The following is a 12185-nucleotide window of genomic DNA, read 5'->3' as shown; positions in this document are numbered from 1 at the left end:
GACAAAACACAGGAAAAGACAAGTAAGTACGTAAGTAAGGAAATGTTATTTGTAATTTAGCGCCTTTCTAGACCAGGGTCACAAAGCACTTTAACAATTAAAAAACAGTATACAGCTAAAAAACATGCTTTAAAAGGCCAAGACACATAAGACAAACACAGGAGTCCCAGAAAACCAGGGAAAAGCCTGCACAAACTCCACAGAGAGAAAGGAAGATCATTCCAAAGCTTAGGAGCAAAAGCCTGGAAGGATTTCTCTCCTCTGGTCTTGAACTGTGTGCAAAGAACCATCAGTAGATTCTGATCCACAGACCTCAGAGCCCGAGCTGGGGTGTAAGGCTGGATCAGATCACTGATGCAAGGAGGAGCCTGACCATGAATAGCTCTGAAAGTAAGAACCAACATTTAGAAATGGTTCCTGAAAGAAACTGGCAGCCAGTGAAGAGTTTAAGGATTTGGGAAATGTGAGTTCTTCTACTTGAGCGGGTCAGAATTCTCGCTGCAGAGTTTTGTATTAACTGCAGGCGAGACAGCTCCTTCTTGTTTAGACACGAAAATAAACTGTTACAATAGTCTAAAAATTCATCACAAACGCATGGATTATAAGCTTTAGATCGTGTTGTGACAACATTTTTTTACAAGTCATTTTGACTGAAAATAACCCAACCCTTAGTCGTAGTTACAAGTTCAAAATGAGTGCAATTTGAATTTCGGGTGAACCATCACTTTAACATTTCATTTGTTTATATATAGTATGAAGATAAACAGTAAACGTTTACAGTTCTCTTTCCTAAGTGGAAATGCCATGTGGATGGTGAGGAGTTACATTTGACGTCAGTGGTCTGATGTACAGTAAAGAAGTTCATACTCAGCCGTTGCCCGCAGCCTGCTCCACTGGAGAGGAAGTGATGCTCAGAAACGAGCCTGAAGTGCAGCCACACAGACGGTGGAAGACATAATGCTGGTAAACTGGAGCGGCATTCCAAATCTCCCAGCAGGGTCTTTACCCGCCACGGCAAGCTTCTCTACATTGCATTAGATTATTGGCATAGCTTTGAAGCACATGACTAGCTCTATTTAAATGAAAGTCAGCAAGCGCTGTACAAATCTCCTTCAAAATTGTATGTGGGTCGTTATTGTGATGTTATTGTGGCTCTATAAATGAACAAACATGTATTATAAGCACGTAATCCATTATGCTTCACTTAGAAAGTCCTCATGAACGCATGTCCATGTGATTCTGGAGGAAAAGGCCTGTCTGCGTGTGTTTGTGATTGTGCGCTTGTGTCGGTGGTTGTGTCCTCATGTGCCTCGGTTTGTGTCTTTATATGTACCTGTGTGTGTGATTGTGTCTGTTTGTACACGTGTGTGAGAGAGAGTGTTTTGTTTGTGTCTGTTTGAGTGTGTATCAGTGTGTGTGGGTGCTTAATCGTGTTTGATTGTGCAATTGTGTCTTTGTTTGTGTGTTGGTGTTTGTGCGTGTGTGTCTGTGTGCGGATGATAGATAGAGCATGTGTGTTTGCACTTTGCAGAAGAAAAGCAAAAGTATTAATGAATAAAGTGATGTTTATTCATTAATACTTATTTGTTGTTTCAAGGCTAAGAAGAAATAAAGAATATTTACTCAGATAAATACACATAGTGTTGTTGTTTTCCTGCAGATTGAGAAAGTACAATGCTCATCACAAACTATAGCCTAACGGTTTTTTTCACCATTATTATTTAGATATTTGTTAGTCGGAAGAAAGGATCATGTTAAATTATCTCAGTCAGAATGAGTTTCATTAAAGTGCGTGTGCGTGTGCGTGTGCGTGTGCGTGTGCGTGTCCGTGTGCGTGTGCGTGTGCGTGTGCGTGTGCGTGTGCGTGTGCGTACCAGCTGCTGCATAAGAAAGGTCAGAGATTGACTGGAATGTCTAAATGAGAGATTATTGAGTGGGTGATTTGTCCTACTAAGCTCCTAAATTGGGGAAGTGTTTAATAAAACCAGCTGTGGGATCAGTGGACCTTCACAATGTGAAAAAAGACGCCTTAATGTGCAATTATTTTGGGACATCATATCAGAGAGGCATGTCCCTGCAGCCAGACGCTGGTTTTAAAATTTCCATGCCATATGCTGAATATCCAGGAGGCAAATTAATCTGTGAAATCGGATAAGAGCTCCTGCAAAAGCTGGAAAAGGGTAAGAGACTAAACATAAGCATCTTCTTTATCATTCTAACACCATCACAGAGGAGAGGGAAATGATGGATGCACATAGACACACACAAACACACACATACATCCTTGTATTCTTTACTTGTTTACTAAATGCAAAACACACTCTGGATAATTTGAAATGATCAGACACAAAAAGACACTCTGGAAAAACACGAACCTACAGATGTTCAAACACTTGATCGTACCTAAAAGACACTAGCATGCAGAGACCCTTAACCCTGCACAATAACTGACAAGGATGAGCACACATACTTGGATGATTACACAATGGTTGATTAAGAACTGTAAATTGACAAAGGTGTGAGTGGTTTTGGTGTTAGCCTGTGCAAGCACATATGTCTGGACGCACAAAACACACACTCAAGAGTGTATTACAACACACAGATGATGACACATAGAGTTAACATAAATGTTAAGCTACAAAGATAATTGATTCACAACACTCCCATTTTTCTTAATCTGTACTCAGACATGGTTACAGAAATCCTAAAATATTCATGCAAGAAGACACAAACTGGCACATGATCATAATATATAAACACAATGATTCTTGTGTATTCAAGTATATTCAGTGTTCCAAGCCTCTGGGGCAGCTGAAGACTCGGTTACGGCCTGGACTTGGTCTGGAGTGACATAGTGACTTTATAGCTCTACCCTGAGATGATGGCAGCACTTTTGCTTCAGGCCTGCAGGCAAGCTAACGCTCCGGAAGCCTGCTCTTTTACCCCCTTTACCCTCAGGATGAGCAACATTTGGTTGTTGTCAAGTTTCCATGTGACCAAACTAACAAAGCGGCAATGAAAAAAACACAAATTTAGACATTTTAGTTCATAACAGCCATGACACAAAACTCTCACCCAAAAACAACACATGACAAATACCACACTTTATTACACCACACAGTCACACTGATCCACCAATAGCTTCATGTGGATGCACCTACTGTACACACATGGGAACTCAATACTTGCATGATCACACAACAGCAACACAGTAACACATTTTACTTTACAACACACACTTTGAATATGCTTTTTTTGTGTTAGTTATGAGGGCTGCGTATCAGTATCACATTTTGGGATCTTATTGTGTTGTTGTGTCCCTGAGTAGGGCACTTAAGCAAGATTGCTCCTGATGGTGAGCTGGCGTGATGTGAGCTTAGGTAAGACGTGTAATAAATGCTTTATTGATCCCCCAAAGAAAGAATTCTGCCAACGAGCAGGAATAACACATCCATCCATTCAAATATGCAACTTGTATTGTATGACAGATACACGCCTTGATTCCTGTTCCATGTTCTTTTTTTCGTCGTGATTGTTGTTTGCCAATGTAGCAGGACGAGGTTGTTGGCATTCCAGCCAATCCCGTCTTAGCCTGCTGGTTAAAAGGAGGCGGTGCGCACACTTCTCCCTCGCTCTGAATGGCTGGAGGCTGAGTTCCCACCTCAATCAGCGTCCTACGCTTCCGCTTCCGGGGTCAGAGGTAGGCTGTTAGCGACGACTGTGGTTCTCTCGTGGTGTTCTGTCCAGCTCTGTGGTAAGCTCATTGATCCTTTTGATAGATTCCTCTCTGGGTGTGTGCTTGGCTGCGTGTTGCTTCCCCTCTGCAACTTCTTTACGAAGTGGGTGACGCCGTTTCGTGCCGTGCTCCCCAGGAATGTTTTGATCGGTATGTGGCTAGGTGATTAGCACATATGGAGCTTTCCTCCTCCGGTTTTTTAGTTTATTTTTAACTCTGCTTTTATTTATCCCCCTAGGTCACTTAGCGCAGCCTCCGCTAAGACCACCCGCTTATTTCACTGCTGTTTTGTCTTGGGTTGTTTTATTTAAACTTCACCCGGAACTGCTGGGACGGATCGGGTGGCAACGATTCGCCCCTCCCGACCACCTCTGTGTCCCGACGGCCGACTGTGCGTGTGTGTGATTGGCTAATCGCACTAAGTCGAGCGAGCGACAGCGGACTGAGGCTCGGTGTCGCAGTTCACCCTGGACTCTTGAGTTCTTGTGTTCATTTTTGTTTACGTTTATTTCAATTGTGTCTGTTTCTTTCCGTGTGATTATTTTGATCATTCTATGTTTTGTTGATTTGTCATTTGTTTAGTTTTACCGTTAAAGTATATTCATTTGTATTTTGTTTGTCATTGTCGTCACTCATTGTTAACGTTTCACTCTCTACCTGCTCAGGAGCTGCCGTACTGCGGTGTCGGATTGGTGTCCCGGTGGTGGTGTTTCCCCCCTTTCTTTTGCACGTGGGTTTTGTTTGTAGTGTTCCCAGGGATCCCCCCTTTTCGTCGGACATCTCTCACCGTAGGTGTCAGCCCTGAGCAAGGATAGTCGTAACCAGCACTGTTTTATGATTGTGGTAAATTAATATATAGAAATAATAAATATTCTTTCTGAATTACTGTCTCTGCTCCTTCCCGCGAATTAACCTATGTGCTGACCTTTATATTAATATCCTCTGGGTGAAATTCCCAGGGTGGCGTTGTTGAACACACAAACTACATAAAAAAATACTCTATCCGTGCTCGTGTCGCCACAAACTGGCGTTGTTGGCAGGATCGCGTGATTGAGAGCAGAGACAAGTGTTCAGTTTTAGATTGAGTGTGTATTCTTCTATTTTTGTTTAGAAAGCGAGTGACCAACATTTTGGTGTCTGACCTGTGTTTGTTTTTTTTCCTGTCCCATCCCCTGAGACAAAACAGCAGTTGGTTTTCGCGGATCGGCAACGAGCCCTGTCCCACCTTACCTGGCTTCATCCTCAAGGTAAGGGTGGTCTTAGTTGTTCAAAAAAAAAAAAAAAAAAAAAAAAAAAAATTTAAATGATGGAGGCTGAAATGCAGGAACTTAGGGATTTAGTTGCTCAATTATGGGCTGACAATGAGAAACTTAGGCAGGAACAGGTTGCAGCTGTCCCTGGCCCTAGTACAGCCCCTTCAGCTTCCCTTCCTGCATCCTTCAGCGTCAGTGCCCCTGTAACCGAGAGACTGGTTATGGTATCACGTGATAGAAGGTGTCCCATGTTTAGGGGAAAGTCGGGCATAGGGTTAGGTGAGTGGCTGGAGGAGGTACAAGCCAGTATGAGGGCTCGTCACCTATCTGTTTCCGATCAGGCATTCTTCTTGTTCGATCATCTAGAAGGGGAAGCGCGTGATGAAATTAAGTACCGCTCTGCTGAAGATCGTTGTGACCCAAGTAAAATCATTTCAGTGCTGCAGGAGTTATATGGATGCACAGCATCTTATGTAGCGCTACAAGAGGCTTTTTTCTCCCGACGTCAACACGAGGGAGAGACTCTCCTTGAGTTCTCGCTCGCACTTATGGGTCTAATGGCATCCGTGAAGCAGCGTGCACCCACAGGCATCCCCAATGCGGAGGTACTGTTGAGGGATCAATTTGTGGAACATGTGCTGGATGGGTCACTCTGTCGGGAGTTGAAGCAGTTTGTTCGCGGGCAGCATGCCTCTACCCTACTGGAGGTCCGAAGTGAAGCCATCAGATGGGAGCGAGAAGGTTCGCCCAGCAAGGCTCGGGGTCGTAGCAACTCTCTTCCCCTGGCTGTTGGTGCTCAGTATGTGGTTCAGGGTAGTTATCCGTTGGGTGTCCCTCAAGTCTCAGAGTTCAGCGAATTGAGAGAGATGCTTAAGTTGCAACAGGAGCAGTTGAACCAACTGACTCAAAACATTTCCCGTCTGCAAGGTTCACAGCAGCACAGCCGGGCAGTTTCTCGTGGTCCTATAATTTGTAGGAGATGCCAACAGCCAGGTCACTTTGCTAGGGACTGCGATGGATCACGTGCTCCGGCCCGCAGTCGACCTTCATCACCTTCTGCACAGCAGAGATCATTCCGCTCTGCTCACACGTCGGAAAACTAGCACCCGCCGCATTGCAGAGTCACAATTCGGAGGGGGCAGTTATTGGCTCAAGTGTTCGGGCAGGCGATGTTGAAGTGTCCAAGCTCATGTCTTCCTGTCCTCTTTTAGCGGTGAACATGGGCGGAGTTGCTGTCTCGTGTTTGGTGGACACGGGGTCTATGGTGTCAACCATATCGGAATTCCTCTTTTACAAAGAGTTTGAACCGTGGGGTCAAGAGCGACTCCGGTCTTGTCATTGGCTGCAGCTCACAGCAGCGAATGGTCTGGCTATCCCATATATTGGTTACCTAGAGTTGGATGTTGAGCTGTGTGGCAAGTCGTTAGCTGCCTGTGGCATTTTAGTGGTTAAAGACTCACCTGGCGGTACCCATCTGCCGGCTCCAGGTGTGCTCGGGATGAATGTCATTCGCAAATGCTATGGGGAACTTTTCGGTCAGCATGGCCTGGCATTGTTTCATCTACCGGTGGTGTCTGAGGCTCCTACTGCCGTCACAGAGGCCCTCCAGAAGTGCCATGAGGCCTGTGAGTTGGCTGATCCGAGAGCAGGGAAGCTCAAGCTACGTGGTAAAAAGGCTTGGCGTATCCCTGGTGGTATGATGAAGATTGTAGCTGCCACATGCTCTGATAAGTACTCCAGCACTACAGCACTGTTTGAACCACCAGAGTCTGGCCTGCCTGCTGGACTGCTGGCTTCCCCCGCGCTAGTGCCGATAGCCCGAGGCACGGCCTATGTGCCAATTTTAAATGTTGGTTCGTTGGATGTGTTGCTCTACCCCCATTCTGTTGTTGGAACCATACAGGAGGTTAAGGTCGTGAGTTTGCCAGCTGGTGTCACTGAGGTTCAGTCTGCGGTGGCCACAGTTTCTTCTCAGTCTGTTTCCTTCCCAGTGCGTGATCAGATGGCTGAATTGGAGTTTGGTCATCTTCCGGCAGAAGCGCAAGGTCAGGTGAGGGCCCTCCTGGGTCAGTTTTCATCAGTCTTCTCTGCCCATGATGGAGACCTAGGATGTACTGACCTGATCGCCCATGAGATCCCCCTACTGGATGAGGTTCCAGTACGGCAGCGCTATCGCCGCATTCCCCCATCTGAGTACGAGGTAGTCAAGGACCATATTAACCAACTGCTTGGTTCAAAGGTCATTAGAGAGAGCAGCAGCCCCTATGCTTCCCCGATTGTGCTAGTTAAAAAGAAAGATGGCAGCCTCCGTATGTGTGTCGACTATAGGCTCCTTAACAGTAAAACCCGGAAGGATGCATTTCCACTGCCACGCATTGACGAGTCTTTAGACGCCCTTAGTGGAGCCCGTTGGTTTTCCACGTTGGACCTGGCAAGTGGCTACAATCAGGTCCCTGTAGCGGAGCCTGATCGTGCCAAAACTGCTTTTTGCACACCCTTTGGCCTTTTTGAGTGGAATCGTATGCCATTCGGGCTTTGCAACGCACCTAGCACTTTTCAACGCTTGATGCAGCGCATTTTTGGTGACCAGCAGTGTCAGTCCCTGCTGCTCTACCTAGATGACATTGTAGTTTTCTCCTCTACCATTGAACAACATCTAGAGAGGTTGAGGTTGGTACTGGAGCGTTTGCACCATGAAGGACTGAAGGTGAAACTTGGAAAGTGTGCCTTTTTCCAACAGGAAGTGCGGTATTTGGGGCACGTTATTTCTGATCAGGGTGTCTCCACAGACCCGAGCAAGATTGAAGCGGTCGCCCGCTGGCCACCCCCTACTACCGTATCGGGGCTTCGCTCCTTTCTCGGTTTTTCCAGTTACTACCGCCGCTTTGTGGACGGTTTTGCAAAGTTGGCTGCACCTCTGCACAAGTTGGTGGCAGAGCTGGCGGGTGCCAAGCCCAAAACGGCCAGCAACAGCATTGCATCCCATTGGTCCGACGAATGTCACACTAGCTTCGAGTCACTGAAGGCCAAATTAATCTCCTCACCAGTGTTGGCCTATGCAGACTTCTCCCTTCCATTTATCTTGGAAGTGGACGCCAGCTATGGTGGCCTAGGTGCTGTTCTGTCCCAACGACAAAATGATGTGGTTAGACCAATAGCTTATGCAAGCCGTGGATTGAGGCCTACAGAACGAAATATGGAGAATTATAGCTCCATGAAGCTGGAGTTCTTGGCTCTCAAGTGGGCCATGACTGAAAAGTTTAGGGAGTACTTGTTGGGTCACCAGTGTGTAGTTTACACCGACAACAATCCCTTGAGCCACTTGTCCTCTGCCAAGTTGGGGGCCACGGAGCAGCGGTGGGCAGCTCAGCTGGCCTCGTTCAACTTCGAAATAAAGTATCGGTCAGGAAAAAGTAATAAGAATGCTGACGCCCTCTCCCGCCAGAACACACCGTTGCCACCAGACCTGCAAACTATGGTTCGTGGCACCCGGCTACCTGAGCCCTTGCAGCAAGCGCTACAATGTGGCAAAATTGTAGCCACCCAGTCGGTAGCTGCAGCCTTACCTCATCGTTCGCCGTCTGATATTGCTACCCTCCAGGCTACTGACCCAGTTATCCAGGAAGTATTGGCCTTCTGGAGGTGTCAAAGACGACCCAATAATGAGGAGCGGAGGCATATGTCCGCTGCTGCTTTAGTGTTACTCCGTCAGTGGGATCGTCTGACAGAGAGGGACGGGTTAGTTTATCGGCAAATTTTTAGACCAGATGGGGCGGAGGTGGTGCTGCAGTTGTTGTTGCCTGCTGTTTTAAAAAAGGAGGTCCTCACTGAGGTTCATCAGGGCCATGGTCATCAGGGCATTGAGAGGACTTTGGAACTTTTGCGCAGGCGTTGCTACTGGCCAGGTATGACAGCTGAGGTGGAACAGTGGTGTCAGGCATGTGAAAGGTGTCAGGTAGCAAAAGTTTGTAAGCCGGCCGCTCGTAGTTTCATGGGCCACTTGATGGCTTCTCGGCCTAATGAAATTTTAGCTATTGATTTTACTCTCCTCGAGCCAAGCCGTAATGGTTTCGAAGACATCCTGGTGATGACTGATGTATTCAGTAAATATACCTGGGCGGTCCCTACCCGTGACCAAAGGGCAACTACTGTTGCCCAGGTCCTGGTGACTGAGTGGTTTTCCAGGTTTGGGGTACCCGCTCGGATACATTCGGATCAGGGACGTAGTTTCGAGAGCACCATTATAAAACAACTGTGTGAGTTTTATGGCATTGACAAATCTCGCACCACTCCATACCATCCAGCAGGAAATGGTCAGTGTGAGCGGTTCAATCGAACACTCCATGATCTTCTGCGTACTTTGCCAGTGTCTCGGAAACATGACTGGAGCTCATGTCTACCCCAGGTCTTGTATGCCTATAACACCACACCACATCAAGCCACTGGTGAGTGCCCATTCTTGTTAATGTTTGGCCAGGAGCCCAGGCTCCCTCTTGACTTTCTCCTAGGTCGGGTTGAGACCCCCGTGGGAGGTTATATTCATGAGTGGGTTCAGGAGCATCAAACCCGACTGCAGATGGCATTTGAGGGGGCCCGTGACCGATTAAAAATGGCCGCGGAGCGCCGTAAGAGAAATCATGATCAACATGTCCGGCATGCTCCTCTGAAGGAGGGCCAGTTCGTTTGGTTGCGGGAGCTTGGTGTGCGGGGCCGCCACAAGATCCAAGATCAGTGGTCGTCTGTCATACACCTTGTCTTGAGGGTACCGAAAGAAGGGGGCTCGGTATACACCATCGCCCCAAAAGATGAGGCAGATAGAACCAGGCAGGTCCATCGGTCCTTGTTAAAAGCCGTAGTTGGTGTCGATCCGTCGTGTGAACCTCCCGCTGTTCCCTCTCCATCTCCGCCCGAGTCAATTCAGTCAGAAGATGAACTTTCATCTGAATGTGACTGGCTGGTTTTAAGGACCGAGAGCTTTTCACCCATTTCTGTCCAGGCTGGAGCTCCAATCCATACTAGCCCCAGAGGTCAACCTTCAACCTCTGTGCACCCTGATCCTATGGTGGACAGGCCCCGTCTTCTCCCTTCGGTCGGCAGAGAAACTGTGCGGCGTACAGTGAGGTCAACTGCGGGTCAGCACTCTAATGTTCACCATCTTCCACGGCCGTTAGCAGACCCTGAACAAGGATCTACTAGTCCTTCCAACTCAGTGTTTAACTCTGTTGCTGCACTGTTTAGACCGTGGCAGTAAAAGCGGTCATTGTGTCCGGTTATTCCATCGTCGGGCCGACGATTCAATTGTTGGGGGGAGATTGTAGCAGGACGAGGTTGTTGGCATTCCAGCCAATCCCGTCTTAGCCTGCTGGTTAAAAGGAGGCGGTGCGCACACTTCTCCCTCGCTCTGAATGGCTGGAGGCTGAGTTCCCACGCTTCCGCTTCCGGGGTCAGAGGTAGGCTGTTAGCGACGACTGTGGTTCTCTCGTGGTGTTCTGTCCAGCTCTGTGGTAAGCTCATTGATCCTTTTGATAGATTCCTCTCTGGGTGTGTGCTTGGCTGCGTGTTGCTTCCCCTCTGCAACTTCTTTACGAAGTGGGTGACGCCGTTTCGTGCCGTGCTCCCCAGGAATGTTTTGATCGGTATGTGGCTAGGTGATTAGCACATATGGAGCTTTCCTCCTTTTTTTTTTTAGTTTATTTTTAACTCTGCTTTTATTGATCCCCCTAGGTCACTTAGCGCAGCCTCCGCTAAGACCACCCGCTTATTTCACTGCTGTTTTGTCTTGGGTTGTTTTATTTAAACTTCACCCGGAACTGCTGGGACGGATCGGGTGGCAACGATTCGCCCCTCCCGACCACCTCTGTGTCCCGACGGCCGACTGTGCGTGTGTGTGATTGGCTAATCGCACTAAGTCGAGCGAGCGACAGCGGACTGAGGCTCGGTGTCGCAGTTCACCCCGGACTCTTGAGTTCTTGTGTTAATTTTTGTTTACGTTTATTTCAATTGTGTCTGTTTCTTACCATGTGATTATTTTGATCATTCTATGTTTTGTTGATTTGTCATTTGTTTAGTTTTACCGTTAAAGTATATTCATTTGTATTTTGTTTGTCATTGTCGTCACTCATTGTTAACGTTTCACTCTCTACCTGCTCAGGAGCTGCCGTACTGCGGTGTCGGATTGGTGTCCCGGTGGTGGTGTTTCCCCCCTTTCTTTTGCACGTGGGTTTTGTTTGTAGTGTTCCCAGGGATCCCCCCTTTTCGTCGGACATCTCTCACCGTAGGTGTCAGCCCTGAGCAAGGATAGTCGTAACCAGCACTGTTTTATGATTGTGGTAAATTAATATATAGAAATAATAAATATTCTTTCTGAATTACTGTCTCTGCTCCTTCCCGCGAATTAACCTATGTGCTGACCTTTATATTAATATCCTCTGGGTGAAATTCCCAGGGTGGCGTTGTTGAACACACAAACTACATAAAAAAATACTCTATCCGTGCTCGTGTCGCCACACCAATAAGCAACGACTGTAAGTTTGAATTCAAGTGCAAAACACAAGACAGCACTCGCACAATAATCCTCTATTCACTACACAAAGTGACACACACTCTAAGATCAATACATCGGCTGGATTTCTAAGGGTACGTTGGCCCATGGAGGGTAAACACATCCTACAAAATTAGTGCAACCTCATTGTGGGTCTTCACAAATATTTTGTGTTTGTCCTGCAGAGTTGGTGATATTTAGCAGATGAACTCCTAACTATCACAGCTGGGCTACGACACAGTACACTTAATGGCTGTTCTCAGTTTCCTCTATGTGTCGCCAAGGAGGGTTATCTGTGACGACAGTTGCCCAAAGAACCAAATTAACTTTTCATGTGTTTCCCCTGCTCACCCTCTTTGTTTCTGTTTGGCCGCCCGAGGCAAGCTTCTTTTTCTGCTTTCTTAATTGCAATTTCATCAAGAATTGAATGCCTCTCTGCCGCCAGGCCCCGACTCGCCACTTTCGGGAGTTTTTTTAAGCAGCTATTGTGGCAGAGAGATAAGTCAAGGGCAGCTCTGGGAGGAAGCAAGCTTTCATCACCGTCAGACCTTCACTTGGCTTTCAAATCCGACTGTCCCTCTTTCATGGCTTTATCAGTGACGCCGAAGCAGGGCAGAAGAATATGAAAAAAGGCTCAACAATGAGGAAAGTGAGT

General features: G+C 47.2%; 1 long non-coding RNA gene across 1 annotated transcript; it reads left to right on the top strand.

Annotated features, from left to right (window-relative positions):
- Nucleotides 1-3717: 3717 nt before the first annotated feature.
- LOC148080510 (uncharacterized) lies at nt 3718-11434 on the top strand. Its single transcript, XR_015711365.1, has 3 exons — nt 3718-3886; nt 3975-4983; nt 11141-11434. It is a non-coding gene; the product is annotated as an uncharacterized LOC148080510 (long non-coding RNA).
- Nucleotides 11435-12185: the final 751 nt, after the last annotated feature.

Source organism: Callionymus lyra, chromosome 5 (genome assembly GCF_982586985.1).
Source record: "Callionymus lyra chromosome 5, fCalLyr1.hap1.1, whole genome shotgun sequence".
NCBI classification, from domain to species: Eukaryota; Metazoa; Chordata; class Actinopteri; order Syngnathiformes; family Callionymidae; genus Callionymus; species Callionymus lyra.
The sequence above is the reverse complement of the archived record's forward strand: the minus strand, read 5'-3'. Positions and strand labels throughout refer to the sequence as shown.